Source organism: Tachyglossus aculeatus, chromosome X1, assembly GCF_015852505.1.
Source record: "Tachyglossus aculeatus isolate mTacAcu1 chromosome X1, mTacAcu1.pri, whole genome shotgun sequence".
NCBI lineage: Eukaryota > Metazoa > Chordata > Mammalia > Monotremata > Tachyglossidae > Tachyglossus > Tachyglossus aculeatus.
The window spans coordinates 27,963,652-27,983,122 of record NC_052101.1 but is presented as its reverse complement, the minus strand read 5'-3'; positions in this window follow the sequence as shown (position 1 = coordinate 27,983,122).

The following is a 19,471-nucleotide window of genomic DNA, read 5'->3' as shown; positions in this document are numbered from 1 at the left end:
TACCCTGCTCGTTCAAGCTCTCATCCTATCCCATCTGGATTACTGCATCAGCCTCCTTTCTGATCTCCCATCCTCGTGTCTCTCCCCTCTTCACGCCACTGCCCGAGTTGTCTTTGTCCAGAAACGCTCTGGGCTGTTACTCCCCTCCTCAAAAATCTCCAGTGGCTACCAATCAATCTGCGCATCAGGCAGAAACTCCTCACCCTTGGCTTCAAGGCTGTCCATCCCCTGGCCCCCTCCTACCTCACCTCCCTTCTCTCCTTCTCCAGCCCAGCCCGCACCCTCCACTCCTCTGCCGCTAATCTCCTCACCGTACCTCGTTCTCGCCTGTCCCGCCGTCGACCCCCGGCCCACATCATCCCCCTGGCTTGGAATGCCCTCCCTCTGCCCATCCGCCAAGCTAGCTCACTTCTCCAGGAGGCCTTCCCAGATTGAGCCCCCTCTTTCCTCTCCTCCTCGTCCCCCTCTCCATCCCCACCATCTTACCTCCTTCCCTTCCCCACAGCACCTGTATATATGTATATATGTTTGTACATATTTATTACTCTATTTATTTATTTATTTTACTTGTACATATCTATTCTATTTATTTTATTTTGTTAATATGTTTGGTTTTGTTCTCTGTCTCCCCCTTCTAGACTGTGAGCCCACTGTTGGGTAGGGACTGTCTCTATATGTTGCCAACTTGTACTTCCCAAGCACTTAGTACAGTAAGCACTTAGTAAATATGATTGATTGATTGATTGGAGGACTACAATATAACAGAGTTGGTAATGACACATTCCTTGCCCACAGGGAGCTTGCCTTTCTTATTGTTTACAGCAGAATTACTCCATTACAAAATTATCAATATGCCCTGTGTAGGAGGTTTTCCTGCCACAAAACTTCAGGTTCGGGCCTACACATCAACCACAACTATAAAAGTAGGTAAGTCTGTGGCAACATAGAATTAGGTAATCAAGGTCCCTAGCATCTAAGATGTTTAAAAAACATAACAAAATCAACTCAGTAGTAATAATAACAGTAATAATGATGGTATTTGTAAAGGGCTTAGTACGTGCCAAGCAGTGTTCCAAGTGCTGGGGGAGATACAAGGTAATCAGGTTGTCACACATGGGGCTCACAGTCTTAATCCCCATTTTCCAGATAAGGTAACTGAAGCACGGAGAAGTTGAGTGACTTGCTCAAAGTCACACAGCTGGCAAGTGGCAGAGCAGGGATTAGAACCCATGACTTCTGACTCCCAAACCCGTGCTCTTTCCATTAAGCCGTACTGCTTCTCGGTACTAGCAGAATCTTTCTAGTATTTCTAATGTTCAGTACTCTTTAAATTATTGATCGGGTAGTGAAATAACATTATAGAACTCTGTAAGAACAATCTCTTGTGGTGGTGGTAGTAGTAGTAGTAGTAGTTGTTGTTGTAGTAGTACAACTGGTACTAATACTAGTACTAGTAGAAATAATATTTGTTAAGGACTCACAGTGTTAAAAAGCCCTGCTCTAACCACTGGAAAAAAGTCCACAGATGAAAATTATACAGGCTCCTTGAAACTCACCAAACTTACAAGATAAAATTCGGGGAGGGGGGTGCTGGCAACAGACACATAAGGAAAGGTGATCAACAAAAAAAGCAATATCAGAAGAGTTAGGCAGGAAGAAATACCACAGAAGTCACGATTTTCTGTTCCTCACCACCAAAGCACGTTTAGTCAAAATCCAACAGGTAAAATAGTCACTGTCACGAGAACCCCAGTCCCTAAAGTACAAAAGTCCAGAAGCTGTATTGAGGCTTTGTCCTCATTCTGTCATTGTGAAAAGAGTAGGCTGGGGTCCAAGGTTCAGGAGAGTGGCAGTTGTAGGGCGTAGGTTGCAGAGTGTCGACAAAGCTTAAATTATGGAATCCGAGGAGTGGAAGGATCCCAGGCTGCCCTTTCTCCTCATCTGTCCGATGGAAAGAGTTGGATGGGTGCCAGTGGTGAGGTAAATGTCAGTTGTAGAGTTAACATGCCTGGAATACTGAACCAAGGACCACCAGATCATATTTGACATTGTGTAGCTGTTTCTCCTAAATTCACTGAACTAAGTAGTTATTTGCTTTGCAACATTCTGTCACTATCAACATATGAAAAGTAGAAACCAGCTGAGAGGTTTAGGATGACAGAAGGGATAGCATAAAAATTGTATTTGAAGGAAAGAGTGATAGGTTTTGATTTAGAAATCTAGCTCTCTCATATGTATAAGGTTCTTCGTGAAGCAAAATCAAATTCTATGCAATTAGTTTCATCATTGGAAAAGAGGAACTTCAAGTCTGTGCTGAAGAGTTCTGCAGAGAATCTGCAGCTTCAGGTTTCATTTGATTTTTAACATATTTCAAGTAGTAATAACAATAATAATAATGACATTTATTAAGCGCTTACTATGGGAAAAGCACTGTTCTATGTGCTGGGGAGGTTACAAGGTCATCAGGTTGTCCCACGGGGGGCTCACAGTCTTCATCCCCATTTTACAGATGAGGTAACTGAGGCCCAGAGAAGTGAAGTGACTGGCCCAAAGTCCCACAGCAGACAGGTGGTGGAGCCGGGATTTGAACCCATGACCTCTGACTCCAAAGCCCGAGCTCTTTCCACTGAGCCACGCTGCTTCTCCAATTTCAAGTGAAATTGGTTCCTAAAATTCCTGTGAACCTGTCACCATATAGTTGGATTTGCGCTCCAAGTTGTCAAATTTTTCAGCTGCTTATCTGCAGGCATAAATAGCTAAATGACACAAGACCCAGTGTTCTCTGTCTTTTTTTATGAAAGATTTCTAGATATAGATTCATTCAGTCATTCTATCAATCATATTTATTGAGTGCTTACTGTGTGCACAGCACTGTACTAAGCGCTTGGGAAGTACAAGTCGGCAACATATAGAGACGGTCCCTACTCAGTAATGGGCTCAAATCCATCCTGTTCATGCATGTAGAGTTTGAGCAAGGGGTGACAGTGAGAGAGATGAGATCAAGGCACAGCAGGTTAGTTTTAGAAGAGCAAAATATGTGGAGTGGATTATGGTGGTAATAATAATAATAATAATGATGACAGCATTTGTTAAGCGCTTACTATGTGCCAAGCACTGTTCTAAGCATTGGGGGGCTACAAGGTAATCTGCTTGTCCCACGTGGGGCTCACAGTATTTATCCCCATTTTAGAGATGAGGGAACTGAGGCACAGAGAAGCTAAATGACTTGCCCAGAGTCACACAGCTGACAAGCACAGAGTCGGAATTTGAACCCATGACCTCTGACTCCCAAGCCCGTGCTCTTTCCACTGAACCACACTGCTTCCATGTAGAGGAGCAAAGATAGGAAGGAGGGAGAGGGGCAAAATTACACATCCAACAGATTACTGTTCTTCAAAGTCCTTTGGCAAATCCACTTCCTCTGGTCTTCCCAAATTAGCTCCTAATCTTCCCATTTTATATCTGATCCTATTTCCACTTCAACATTTCTACACTATTTGGGTTCTCACGCTGCTCCATAGCACTTAAGCGCTTGAGAGGTATAATATATTTTGGATATTATAAATTAGATAATTAAATCCATAACAAGCTCACAGTCTATGAATGCAGAGAAGCAGCCTGGCTTTAGTGGAAAGAACACAAGCTTGGGAGTCAGAGGACATGGGTTCTAATCCCAGCTCTGCCTCTGGTCTTCTGTGTGACTTCTCTTAGCCTCTGTTACCTCATCTGTAAAAAGGGGATTAAGACTGTAGCCCCACGAGGGACAATCTGATTTTCTTGTATCTACCCCAGCATTTAGAATAGTGTTTGGCACATAGTAAGTGCTTAACAAATACCATTATCATTATTATTATTATTATTTTTATTATTATGGTATCTGTAAAGCACATACTCTGTGCCAGGCACTGTGCTGAGCACTGGAGTATTTACAAGCTATTCATTCATTCATTCATTCATTCATTCATTCATTCAGCGTATTTATTGAGCGCTTACTGTGTTCAGAGCACTGTACTAAGCGCTTGGAAAGTACAAGTCGGCAACATACAGAGACGGTTCCTACCCAACAACGGGGTCACAGTCTAGAAGGGGGAGAGAGATAACAAAACAAAACATGTAGACAGGTGTCAAAATCATCAGAACAAATAGAATTAAAGCTATGTGCCCATCATTAACAAAATAAAAAGAATAGTAAATCAATCAATCAATCAATCGTATTTATTGAGCGCTTACTGTGTGCAGAGCACTGTACTAAGCGCTTGGGAAGTACAAGTAAATATGTACTAAACGTTTTCCAATGGCTGTTAACACTGTCCAAATATTTGCTAACATAGTGTTGTGATGACCCAGCCAAGAAGAAAAAGTCTCAACTGTATTTTCAACACAGTCTTATAGATGTCTCAAATATCTGATGCAGAAAGAAATATTTGATACCACCAGCATCTGAATCTTCGTTGCAGTAGGAGAGTAATGAGGCGAGGTAGTAGGGAACAAGGTAATTGAGTGTTTAAAATAGTAATAAAATAATAATAATAATAATAATAATGGTTTTCGTTATGCACTTACTATATGCCAGGCACTGTTCTAAGCACACTGTTCTAAGCACACAAGCAAATTGAGTTGGACACAGTCCAACAGTTCATAGTTGGACACAATCCCATGTAGGGCTCACGGTCTTAATCCCCATTTTACAGATGAGGGAACTGAGGCACAGAGAAGTTAAGTGACTTGCCTAAGGTCACACAACAGACAAGTGGCGGAGCTGGGAAAAGCCGGTTGGACACAGTCCACGTACCCCATGAGGCTCAAAATTTTAGTCTCCATTTTATGGATGAGGTAACTGAGGCACAAAAAAGTTAAGTAACTTGCCTAAAGTCACAAAGCATATATGTACAATAAGTGCTGTTGACTAGCCAGGGGTGCAAGGGCGTTGCAGAAGGCAGTTGGAAAAGAGGTAATGAGGCCTGAGTCTAACATAATATTTGGTGTACTTTCTCTCTGGATCCCCTTTTTAATGAATCCTTTTTAAATTGTGGCAACCCTAATTCAGCGTTCTAATCAAGATCTGAACAATGCATAATTCTGTGGAAGAATTATCTTCACTTGAACAAACCTTTGAATAGTGCATAATTTTTTGGAAAAACGGTCTTCACTCTAATAAAGAACCAAACAGTGCATAATTTTGTGAAAGAATTGTCTTCCTGGTTCTGGAATGGCATACTTGTATTAATTCAACCCAGAATACTATTTTAAGGTGGCATAATTTTTACGTTTTACAAATACAACTAAGCATTTAGCTTGAGCCAACCAATGTTTCTCTGTTATTTTTTTCTGCTCTAAGTTTACTGCCTGACTTTTATTCCTACTGCATCTCATACTGTTTTAGCAATCCCATCAAATTTAGTGCTCTAGTTAGATTTCCTAAGCATGCTCTCAGGTTATCCTAAGAAATATAGAATAAAATTAGCCCTGGAATTGGTCTCTGAGGCAAGTCTTAACTTGTCTTTCCATGTTGATGGTAAACCACTGATAATCATCTTTTATATTTACCCCTTGAGCAGGTTATGCATAATCTAAGAATGAGAAAGATCAAGTATCTTATCCCCATTTTACAGTGAAACTGTCAAGGTCATGCTTTCTTGCCTTCTTGTCAATGTCATCAAAGATGAAATGCCTTGCAGCTTACATCAATTACTCTTGTCTTGTCTATATAACCTATGTCTATCAGAAGGAAATTAAATTGGTCTTGCATAATTTGCTCTTCACAAAGCCATTTCTAATATCTCTCCTGATCAACCTATGTAGTCCAATTTAATCTGTTCCTGACTTCTTTCATTAGTTTCATCCTTTTATTTCCTTCATTTAGGATTTCAAATTGCCTTATGCAACCTTACGACTCGTCTTCCTGTCTCATTTTAAAATGCAATTAGCAAGCCATAGAAAATGCTTAGAATCACAGTTTTCCACGGTAGAGAGACTAACCTAGGGTTCCTGTGTGTGGTTTTGCTCCAGTTCAGGCCATTTCTGCTTCATCCAAAAGGAGTTCATCCATTCACTCGATTGTATTTATTGAGTGCTTACCATGTGCAGAGCACTGTACTAAGCACTTGGAAAGTACAATTCGAGTCAACATGTTTTTTAAATCAGTGCAAGAAGATTTTTTTTATCTATCAGTCAACCTACCCTTTATAATAATTATGGCATTTGATTAGCACTTACTATATGCCAAGCATTTTACTAAGCACTGGAGTATATACAAGATAATCCGGTCCCACATGAGTCTCACAGTCTTAGTAGGAGGGAGACATTGACATTGACAAGAAGGCAAGAAAGCATGACCTTGACAGTTTCACTGTAAAATGGGGGTAAAATACTTGATCTTTCTCATCCTTAGACTATGCATAACCTGCTCAAAGGGTAAATATAAAAGGTGGTTATCAGTGGTTTACCGTCAACGTGGAAAGATGGGTTAAGACTTGCCTCAGAGACCAATTCCAGGGCTAATTTTATGGGGCTAATCCCCATTTTGCAGATGAAGGAATTAAGGAACAGATAAGTCAATGACTTACCCAAGGTTACGCCTCAAAGATAAGTGGCTGAGCTGGTACTAGAACCCAGGTCCTCTGACTCTCATGCTTTTACAGTATGCACACGCTTCCCATATCTAATCCATTATTGTTCTACAGGTCCTTAACTCCACTTTTGCACAAACTCTCAAAAGCCAACCAAGAAAAAAAGATCTTACTCTGTTGGAACCACTTAATTATGCTATTGACTAAGAATTTACAATGTGCTGTGAGCTGTGGTAAGTACAAGATAACCAACTGCCTTTTTGTAGGTTCCACTCAGGGCTCTCTCTCCCACTCAGGGCTCACAATCTTTTGAACATTTTACAGATTAGGAAATTGAAGTACTCAGAAGTCAAATGTCTAACTCCAGCTCAGCAGGTCAGGGCTAAAGCTGGGACTATAAACCGATTTTTCTGACTTTTAGATCCAGACGGCCCCCACACTGCCTCCGTTATTTTAAACCTCCAACTTGACTTTTCTGATTAGATTGTTGTTCTAATAATTTACAAACAGTGTTTAAGATTAACTTGAGAAAACTATGTCAGTTGAAATATGGATTCACTTTAGGATGTCCCCTTAGATACACATTCCTTCTAGCTGATGTTTGAACTTTTCCAGAGCATTATGTTCTACCATATACGTGGGATCAGGAGATTACCAAAGAACGAGATGATCTACAAAAGATATTTCTGAGTTAGATTGTTAGGAAACTTGTGATGGTGTTCTCCTTTTCATCTAGCATAATATTTTGGGATGATTCATTTCATAGCCATAACCTTTTTTTGCTCAGCATGCATATCTACCATAACAAAAACTCTTCACTGTTGGCTTCACAGCTCCCCATCATTCTACAGAATGAAAATGTGCTTTGCACATAGTAAGCGCTTAACAAATGCCATCATTATTATTATCTCCACCAGAGTTGCTAATAGGCCTTCCCAGGTGATTTTAAGCATTAGAGACTTGGCTTGTGGGAAATGTAGTTTTCAGGCAATGAATGCTGTAAGACTAAATTTCCCACTTCTACTTCAGATTCATCTTCAGTAAGAGCCAGAACTTTGTCATAACTAGGATCTACCAACACTTAGTGTTTTATTTATCCACTTACATACTTTCCTTTGATCCAGTCTCACACTTGTTTCATTCATTCAATAGTATTTATTGAGTGCTTACTGTGTGCAGAGCACTGTACTAAGCGCTTGGGAAGTACAAGTTGGCAACATAAAGAGATGGTCCCTACCCAACAGTGGGCTCACAGTCTAGAAATTGTTTAATTATTGTATGTCATCAGCTTCTGTGTCCTTGTCTTCCCCATTAGGACAAAGTAAGACCCGTATGCCAAACTTCTACAAATGACACAAGGGCCGGTTCAATCGATTGAATTTGATTATAAGCTCTTTGAAGGCAGGGAATATGTGTCTTGCGTCCGTTGAACTCTCCTAAGGGCTTAGGAAAACGTTTTAGACCCATTAGGTACTCATTGCCTGCTATTAGTTGCTTGAAGTGTCTAATGCCCAGTAGGAAATATCCTTGATAAAGAGGTCTTCTTACCTCTTAGGTTGTGAGCCTCAAACCTTTACATTGTGAGCCTCATGAAAGACAGGGGCTATGTGTCATTTGATTATATTGTATCTACTTCAGTGCTTGGCTTGTAATTATGGCTTATTAAATACTCATTATTATAACGATTCATGCCAAAAGTAGGATTTACAAGGAGCTTTAGTTAGTTCTCATGAAAAAAATAGTTGACAGGATAAAGCATGGATTTTCTTGAGAAATAAGACGTGTGCTTGACAGGCTGGTGTTGTATTTATGGGCTGTAGAACCTTTTCTGATATCTGTGAAGGACCTATTCTTTGTATGAGATCAGTGGTGGAAAGAAGCACAATTGTAAGATAAATATTTTTAACCATACTTTCTTATTCAAAGATGGCACTACTAACAGTGTGACTTTTCTTTCTTGTGCACAAGTGGCCTGCCTATACTACAAATATGTTGCCAGCAATAGCTTCTGTAAAGAGTGGCTAGAAAAATTATGTTGTGTAACACTGGAGCATTTGCTATCTGAGTGTCTGGTGTCATATTCATTTCTGCCTTTTGATGATCTTCTGAAAGCCACTGTCCTGCGTATGATCCATGTCTAATAGCTGTTTTACAGCCTGGTCTGTTCTCTGCTGCTGACTGCCAGCTGTCCACAGATTTGCTTCATAAGATGGGAAGCAGGGAAACATTGTGCAGTGATTCAAGGTGAATGAAGAATGTGCAGTGACAATGAGCCAAGATAAATAGCTACAAATCAATGCTAAATTCATTAAAAGAAGAGAAGAAAGAGAAGTGGTTAGTTTGGAGAATGTTGAATTGGGATAACAAGAAAAGGTGATAGAAGGGTTACTCTTCCAATATTTGTCCGGTTGCCAAAACATAAAGAGTTTGGGGAACATGAGAAAGGATGTTTGCTATCCCTAGTGGCCTGGCAGATGTGTATAATCAATCAATCAATCAATCGTATTTATTGAGCGCTCACTGTGTGCAGAGCACTGTACTAAGAGCTTGGGAAGTACAAGTTGGCAACACATAGAGACAGTCCCTACCCAACAGTGGGCTCACAGTCTAGAAGGGGGAGACAGAGAACAAAACCAAACATATTAACAAAATAAAATAAATAGAATAGATATGTACAAGCAAAATAAATAAATAAATAAATAAATAGAGTATAAGAAAAGTATTCTTAGGATTTTGTGATTTGAATCATGATTTGGGAAAGAATTTTGAAATGAACCAGAATAAAAAAGGTGAAGGGCCTCTTTGAGACACAATGAATTAGATTACAAGATAGCAAGGCGAATGGACTGGATTTCTACCTATGTGATTTAAAATGAATACTGTGCTTAATATTTGCAAATACAGTTAAAATCATTTTTAAATAACAATTCCTAGTCCTCTGCCATTTCCACCACAACTGTGAAAATATTTTGGATTGCCACTGTGTAGGTAATGTCATAATGAATCTATTGTAAGTGCTTAAGGTGTACATAAATGCACGTATAGAAACCCTTAATCATTTGGAAAATTTATACACTCCCTTCAATACATAGATAATATTAAAGTAGGAAATAAGGATATGAGCAGAACCGTACATCTGTTCACATCTGCTACATCGTAAGACAGAATGACAAGTGACTCTTACCACCTGGGAAATCTGGGAAGTATAGCTTAATTAGTCAATGTTGAAAGGGTTTTTAGAGGCCAGTGTGTTCTTTTTCCTCTTTCAAAGCAGAACTGTGTAAATCAATGGGAAGTAATCCATAGCCACTGTCTTCAACCAGAATTTGCTAACTCTTCTCTATTAGGTGCCAATTTTTCATTCTTATTGCAGGGACAGAATAAGGCAGAGGATTTTAGGGACAGGGAAGACAGCAGATCAATCAATCAATCGTATTTATTGAGTGCTTACCGTGTGCAGAGCACTGTACTAAGCGCTTGGGAAGTACAAGTTGGCAACACATAGAGACGGTCCCTACCCAACAGTGGGCTCACAGTCTAGAAGGTGGAGACAGAGAACAAAATAAGACATATTAACAAAACAAAATAAATAGAATAGATATGTACAGGTAAAATAAATAGAGTAATAAATACGTACAAACATATATACATATATACAGGTGCTGTGGGGAAGGGAAGGAGGTAAGGCGGGGGGGATGGAGAGGAAGGAGGGGGCTCAGTCTGGGAAGACCTCCTGGAGGCCTCAAAGAGGAAACAGGATGGAAATCTAACTTTCTGGACCTTTTCAACCCTGACTGGATATTGAGGTTTTTACAGATGAGAGAGACTGGATTCCAGAGCAAAGAATTGTGTGGCTGTGTGGATGTGGAGAATGAGATGACGACCACTCCCGTCCCCTCTGTGTAGCTGGGCAACTAAGACTTCCTCAGAATCCCATTTGAATACGTCCCATCTGTTCGAAATTTCCTTTTCTGTAAAAAGAAACCCGTTTGCTTATAGCCACATATTTCAACTTTCGTTTCTAGATTGGATCTTACAGTTGGTTCATTCAAGATGAATGATGATGAACCTATATAGTCAATATTATGCCCCAATTTCTTCGAGACCCCAGGGGTAACAATGTTTATCTGTAAGTCTGAAACATAAGGAAATGGATATGATTTGCAAGTCATAAAACCAAAAACGGATTGGGATATTTCTGAATCATGCATCAGCAAGAGTGTGAATTTTGAATGTCATCTAAACCTGAACAATAAAAATAACTTCCTCATGCAGAATAATGGCACATTTAAAACTGAAAACTAGGTAAAATATCAAAATACAAACAATTCTTACATTGTACTACAATAGGTGTGACAATAATTAATTACATATGCAGATTCCAAGCACTCAGTGATTTGTGATGATCAAATAAACACTAAGCCATCTGACCAGGGTTTCATCAAAATCAAGGCTGCTTCTTTTTATTTTTTATTTTTTGAGTGGTTTTCAAGAGTTTGAAGTAGAAGGTTGGTTGTATTTATTCCAGGCTGATGCTGGAGGTCTGTACATAGTTGTGGGACTGGGAGAGCGTTCTTTGGTAAATTTAAGTGGGATCCATTTGGGCTTTAAGGTTCTGGTCAAATTATTTCTGAAAGCTCACCAAAACTGAATTATAGTTTAGATGTTTTTTATTTATATATTTTGCAATTCATAAGACATCTTGAATGTCATTTATGACTTTTAGATGGTGGTATGATTTCGTGGAAATTTAATTAGCTTATGCATTTTTGTATGTTCATTTCTATTTTAATTCAGAAACATTTAACTATGTTCATGCTCTTTAACTCTATTTCATAAATTACCATGATAAAAGGAAGGGCATTTTATTGACTATTGTGTAAATATGATATTTCAAAATGTAATTATTTTACATTAAGGACAGAGTTGCAGATACATTTTGTTCAGTGATTACACTGATGAAAGAGTCATAACTTTAGGAAAGTACTGTTTTGTGTAAATATGTCACTGTACATGTGAGTCAAAAAGAGCATATTAGGTCAATACTCAGTGTTGGTTTATATTTGACAATCAGTGCTTTTCGGAGTTTGGAATTGGAACTTTTCACAAGAAGACTATAGCAGAGTTTTCGTTCATTTACCAACATATATCATATGTCAGCACATAGGTATTGATTTCGATTACACAAAAAGTGCACTACCAACTAAAAAAGTAGCTGCCTTGGAAATGAGACAGGTTAGTTGACCATTTAATTCATGATATAGGTTTTCAAGTATTTCTTCTTTTTTTGTTGCAGCTAGAAATATATCTGAATATGTCAAAATATCAATAACTGTATAGAATGATATTTTATTAGGAAATGTCTTATTTTCTATGGTGCTGTTGGAGACATATAAACAACATTGAAGACTTAGTTATTACAAATCAATCAATCAATCAATCAATCGTATTTATTGAGCGCTTACTATGTGCAGAGCACTGTACTAAGCGCTTGGGAAGTACAAATTGACAACATATAGAGACAGTCCCTACCCAACAGTGGGCTCACAGTCTAAAAGGGGGAGACAGAGAACAGAACCAAACATACTAACAGAATAAAATAAATAGGATAGAAATGTACAAGTAAAATAAATAAATAAATAGAGTAATAAATATGTACAACCATATATACATATATACAGGTGCTGTGGGGAAGGGAAGGAGGTACGATGGGGGGATGGAGAGGGGGACGAGGGGGAGAGGAAGGAAGGGGCAAATGCCCTATCTATTGAATTGGCGTGCAAGCATTCAAAAATGCCCCATTATTTTTATGGCTGTTTAAGGGAAGAAGTTTTCTGAAATTTTTGTAAGTCAGAAACCTGAGAGAGTGAGCTGGTAATGGTATTGTGCTTATTTCATTAAACATATTTTCATATGATCTCAAACTAAATTTTGTTGCAAAATCTTTAAGGACTACATACAATATAAGGAAAAGATGTCTATTACTCTGGTCTATGAAAAAAATTCTACTTTTTCATAATTGGAGATGTGTTAATATACCAAGAAATGAAGAATCTTTTCTTGTTTGGCTGTGCATAGCATTAAAAGCTGTCACTATGAACAGAAGCAGGAAACATGAAAAAAATCCAATCCCTGTGATCATCTCTCTCAATTTTGCAGGCTTGGAGGATTTGGAAAAAGTCCAGGAACATAAAATACCTCTAACACTGGGGTGTGTTCCAATCAGTCTCTTTAGAGTGCTGTTGTGAGCTGTCTAAAAGGAGGATGTTAAACTGTTTTTTGCTTTGGGCATCAAGATTTGCACTCATATCTCTAGAGATATCAGACTAGTACATTATCTGTTCTGCCCTTGGAACTATGCCTGGTTTTGTACTTTTAGAATGATGTATTGTATTGGATTTTTCTACATTATTCAGTATTTGGAGATCAGTCATCCCAGGAAATTACATATCTAGTCTTCCATCAGGCCAAATGTGTTTAGATAATGAAGCTTCTACAATGCTTCCCTCATTAAGAGCTGTGTTAAAAGTGAAGGTTCAAAACTAATTAGGGCGTATCGATGGGGTACTATTAAAGCAGTAGATTTCCCTATTCTGAAAACTTAAAAAAGCCTCTAAAAGGAGAAAAAAATTAAGAACAAAAAAAAGGGAGGTAAATTGAAGACAAGTCCATTTTAGGGATACTGTGAGTGCAAAGAGGGGAAAACAAAGCAGAAAACTACTTAGTTTCTTACTTAATCCTTACTTTCCATGCTTCGGTTTATCTCAGGAAACATGAATTATTAGAAAGGTCATCTTGGATCAACCACCATTAAATCAATCAGTCATCAATAAAAAATGAATTTCAAAAGATTCAAGTAGATCACACCAGACCCACTGAAGGAATAATGAAACCAGAAATATTTTACAATTATGACACATGTAATTTTTTTCCCTTCAATTGGGGATGACTCTCTGTTTCTTATGCTTTTCAGCTAGTAAACTGAAACAGTTTTAATCAGTATCTTTCATCAAGTACATCACTTCCCTGGCTTGAAAGAAAATATTCTTTGGATTCTGGATGTAATGATCAGTCTTGCATATTTCCATTATTATTGAACAATTAATACATTATTAATGAACATTGGATTTCATTATAACACAAGGCAGAAAAACAATCCATCCCACAGTCCTTGAATTGGTACCTTTGCATTGTGAATTATGTTCAAATAAAACCCCATTATATACTTTAAATGCCTACATTTAACAGCTATAAGTATCAGGACAGTGGGCATTCTGAGTAAATTATTAATTGGGAATAGTAACTAATAAACTCTAGTCTGATCTAAGATCATTAGTAATGATGTTGTTTCAATTATGTATTGACACAACAATTGCATGAATGACGAGGATGATACTGTGGTCATTTATAATAAGCCAATTATATAAATGTCAAATCTTACGTCTATTGGGTCCAACTAGTGGCATGGCTATGAGAAGCAGCTTGGCTTAGTAATAATAATAATAATAATAATAATAATGACATTTATTAAGCACTTACCATGTGCAAAGCACTTTTCTAAGCGCTGGGGAAGTTACAAGGTGATCAGGTTGTCCCACGGGGGACTCACAGTCTTAATCCCCATTTTACAGATGATGGAACTGAGGCCTGGAGAAGTTAAGTGACTTGCCCAAAGTCACACAGCTGACAATTGGTGGAGCCGGAATTTGAACCCATGACCTCTGACTCCAAAGCCCGGGCTCTTTCCACTGAGCCACGCTGCTTCTCTTAGTGGATAGAGCACATGTCTCGGAGTCAGAAGGGCCTACATTTTAATCCCGACTCTGTCACATTTCTGGCATGGGAACCTGGGTAAGTCATTCAACTTCTCTGTGCCTCAATTATGTCATCTGTAAAATGGGGATTAAGAGTGTGAGCCTCACATGGGTGTGTCCAACATGAACAGCTTGTATCTACCCCCTCGCTTAGAGCAGTGCTTGGCACATAGTAAGCATTTAAAAGTACCATTATTATCATTATTGTTATTATGTATTAACTATTCTGAAATAACCTTGTAGGTGGCCTGGACACAGGCCCTGGCTGGAGGCCAGATGCTCTTTCGTATTTCCTTCTGTCCCGAGTCTTTTGGAATATTTTAGGAGGCTGGCTCCCCTGCTCAATATTGGCCAAACTCCATGGCCCCCAGTGTAGAGTTGAGCTCTTCTGTGGGCAGACTAAGGGAAGCTTTTGAGGTGTCCTGTTGGCCCTGAGGTGTGCTGCCTGCTCCTCTGTGAACCGGGCTAAATAATAATAATAATGGCATTTATTAGCACTTACTATGTGCAGAGCACTGTTCTAAGCGCTGGGGGGATACAAGGTGATCAAGTTGTCCCACGTGGGGCTTACAGTCTTAATCCCCATTTTACATATGAGGTAACTGAGGTGCAGAGAAGTTAAGTGACTTGCCCAAGGTCACACAGCAGACATGTGGTGGAGTCGGGATTCGAACCCATGACACATAGTGCTTACTATGCTAAAGAGATCTCTTCATCCAGTAAATATATTTCACTCTACCTAACCTATGTCCAGGGAATCTAGAATGGACTAAGTTGAGTATCATCTCAATTTAGGGGTTATCTTAGGTGTATCCCTATTTTCTAGGCTTCATTCCTAGCCTCGCATGTGGAGTTTGACATCTGTTAATCAAATTCTCAGCTTGATCTCGACAGTCTTAAACCTCAGTGGTGTAAATCTTACCTTGCAAACCTTATCTTGAGTATTATTAAAGTCTGTTATGGTCTTTTCCCAATGGTGTTATAAAGAAATGTTGACTTTGATCTTGTCTCGTGTGATAGTCTGGTTCAGTCATGGTCCCTCGGGCCTTAACGTAATTCCATTCTTCTTTTAGTAGTCCTAAATGCAGGATAATTGATTTTGATCCTTATTTATGTATATGCAGCAAAGCACACCCAATTTTGTTCTCCCAAGGAAAAATCCTCAATGATTCCTAATATAAACTCCATTTTTTTTCTATTTTCATATATCAATGTCCAGACTATTGTGATGTTCTTTAATATACTTTCCATATAAATACTATTCAATTAATCATTTCTAAGTGGGAATACATTGGTAAATAATCTGATGAACTATTTACTTAAATGTTTCCCTGCTAATGACAACTGACTCTTAGGCCCATGCTCTAGGCACTAGACTATGGTGCTTCTCAAGATTTTGCAAAGACAAAAAACTGCATTATAGGGAAACTCCCCTAGAATGACAGTCTGCATCTAAGGCCTCTAGGTGATGGTGCTTGGGTTCCATGAATCCATGTCGATCGATCAGTGAATGTCATAAACTGAGCTGAGTTCAAAACACTGAGTAGTATCTAGCAGTAGAAAGACACACTTACTGCCTGCTGTCAAGAGGTACAATCATGTTGGCCCTGTAACCTGGAATTTCCTCCCATCCTCCCCAAATTAATTAGACAACAGCTTTCACTGTATTCGAAGTCTGTCTAAAATCCACTTTAGTCAACAAGCCTTCTCCACTTAATGCCCATCACATCATACTGCACTAGCAATTTCTGGAATTAATGATTTTCACATATGTTTATTTTTTCTACTCAATTGTTTATCCTGATCACTTACTGTAAATATTTTATGTCCATCTTTTCTGTTAGAAGCTAAGCTCCTTCTGGACATATATTTAATAATAATAATAATAATAATGGCATTTATTAAGTGCTTACTATGCAAAAGCACTGTTCTAAGCACTGGGGAGGTTACCAGGTGATCAGGTTGTCCCACGAGGGGGCTCAAAGTCTTCATCCCAATTTTACAGATGAGATAACTGAGGCCCAGAGAAGTTAAGTGACTTGCCCAAAGTCACACAGCTGACAATTGCTATTGTTTTGCTGTTGTGTTCATTCATTCATTCAATCATATTTATTGAGCGCTTACTGTGTGCAGAGCACTATACTAAGCGCTTGGGAAGTACAAGTTTGCAACATATTGTTCCACTTTCTCAAGTTCTTAGTATGCATTGTACCCATTGAGGTCAATAAATGTTATAGCTACTAAGGAGCGAAGAAAAAAGGCAAAATAAATTTGCAATTAGTGGGTACAGGAAAAATAATATAGTAGGAAATAGTACAAATATATAAAAATTAAATGGTTTAATAATTGAATCTATAGTTAATCAATTATATTTACTGATCACTTACTGTGTGCAGAGAACTGAACTAAGCACTTGGGAGAGTACAATATAACGGCACATTCTCTGCCCACAAAGAGTTTACAGTCTAGAGATAAGTATATAGCTGTTCTGCAAAACAGTTTATCTTAATTTTGCTTTTAAATTTCTCTATGTCTGCACATCAACCTCTAGACTTGAGTCATCCTCCCACAGACTATTCCAGTTGTTGGATTCCTTATGATGTCTCCAACAAGGTTCCAAAACACAGGGCTACAATTACTCATGTGACATTCTGCAAATAATAATCTAGTTGGTTTAATAGGGAACAGAATAAGGAAAGGAAACGTTAATCATTCTTTCAGACAAATTGAGCCCAAACAGAGGCTTTGGGAAGGTTATGAAACATTGAGAAGATGTCAGGCACCATATAGTTTGCAATACTAATAGCAGAGTAAAGAATTATCTTCACAAAAACAATCTTTGGGTCACAGTGATCTTTAAAGGCGTGGCTGCAAACATAGATACGGCATATCATTAAAAGTTTCACCTTTAACCTGAAGGATGGCAAACAGTGCATTGATTAATGAAGAAACTCTGAACAGAACTGCGTGCTAAGATCAAGTAATAATAATAATAATCATGGTATTTGTTAAGTGCTTACTATGTCCCAAGCACCGTTCTAAGCGCTGGGATCGATACAAGGTTATCAGGTTGTCCCACGTGGAGCTCACAGTCCTAATCCCCATTTTACAGATGAGGGAACTGAAGCACAGAGAAGTGAAGTGACTTGCCCAAAGTCACAGAGCTAACTAGTGGTGGAGACGGAATTAGAACCCATGACCTCTGACTCCCAAGCCCAGGCTCTTTCCAGTAAACCATCTGCTTCTCAAGGCACTTGTGGTATAAATTTGGGAATACATTTGAAAGAAAATTCTGTTTGTGGGATCACAGATATTCTGGATGATAAAAAAATGTATTTACATTTCGTAGTCTTGGAAGTAATATGAAATTGGATTTGTGTACTTTGAGATAGATGTTGAAATAGTTTTGAAAGAAATCTTAAACTGATACTTTAATATCTAAAAATCAGGATAAAAATGGATTTTTTTTGACTCCTATAAAGGTGTAGTAAGACATTTTTCCTCAATCATTTGTGCCAAGCAATGGTCGTGCAAAACGGCAAAGAGCCAGAAAATGTGTGGTACAAGAGATTTTTCTCAGTTCAAGTCCATGAATACAATCTCACTCATTATAACCTCACTGGCTGCATCAAGAATGTTTTTGAACCAGAGTGCAAATAAGCATGTGCGTATGTATAAGTGCACACAGGCCTTCTGTGTGTAAATGTACATATAATATGTACACACATATATGTATATATATTACAAATGAGTAACTTTAGCAAGTTTAATTTTCGTATTTGTCTGATCAGTAATGTATAAATAAGTAGTCTCTTTGTGTCTCAATTGTGCTAGTGGCCCTATTTGAAATTGGAACTAGCAAACAGCAGTAAATAAAATTATGCTCTTCCTTATGGTAGTGATTTTCCAAAGTAAGCACATCTGTTACTCTAAAGTTAGCTGCCAACTCTAGGGAAATATCACTTAGTAAAGCACACTGAGAGGATAAAACAATTTCCAAAAAAGTTGTTTGTTAAAATTCAATCCAGCTAGTAGGGAGCAGAAACATAGATAAGTAATCCCAAGGTACAGTAAGAGCCCAAAGCTATTACAGTAATGTTTTATTTCAGGAGTAAGAATAAAAGTATTTTTATACAGCTACTATGTATCAAGCTCTTAAGTGCTGGGGTAGATCAGTGCTGACATAATCCATGGCTCACTGTCTAATGAGGAGGGGGAATTGGTAATTAATCCCCCTTTTATAGATAAAAAAACTGAAGCACAAAGAAGTTAAGTAACTTGCCCAAGGTCACACAGCAGGCAAGTGGCAATCCAGGTTTAGAGTCCAGGTCTCCTGAATTCCTGGCCCATTTTCTTTCCATTAGGTGACACTACTTCTCATATAATGTTTCCAACTTGCACTTCCCAAGCACTTAGTACAGTGCTTTGCACACAGTAAGCGCTCAATAAATATGATTGAAGAAGAATGAATGAATGAATAATGCTTTCTGACATAGAAACTTTCAGTTTTCATAAATGAAAAAATAAAGGAAGTCCCAAATATTCATCCCAAATAAACACTGCCCCTACTCTGGAAAAAGGTTCTCAGGTCACTCAAAGATTTTATCAAGTTAGATATACCATTATAGTTCACTGAATCTACTCAATAAATATTCAAAAGAATGTCCCTAGTAACAGCCATCTTGGTTTTGTCACCATTTTACCAATAATCTGCTGCAACATGCCCATGAAAGTCCCAAATATTCATCCCACATAAACACTGCCCCTACTCTGGAAAAAGGTTCTCAGGTCACTCAAAGATTTTATCAAGTTAGATATACCATTATAGTTCACTGAATCTACTCAATAAATATTCAAAAGCATGTCCCTAGTAGCAGCCGTCTTGGTTTTGTCACCATTTTACCAATAATCTGCTGCAACATGCCCATGAAATCTGGTAAAGCTGAAAAAACTAAGCATATTCTATATCCCTCTAAGTAGACTATGAGCAATTTATGGACATTATTTCCCTTTATCTACTAATACAGATCATGGGAGTATGGAAGTCACTTCAACCAAGTTATTTCAATTGTGTCCCGTGGATTTAAA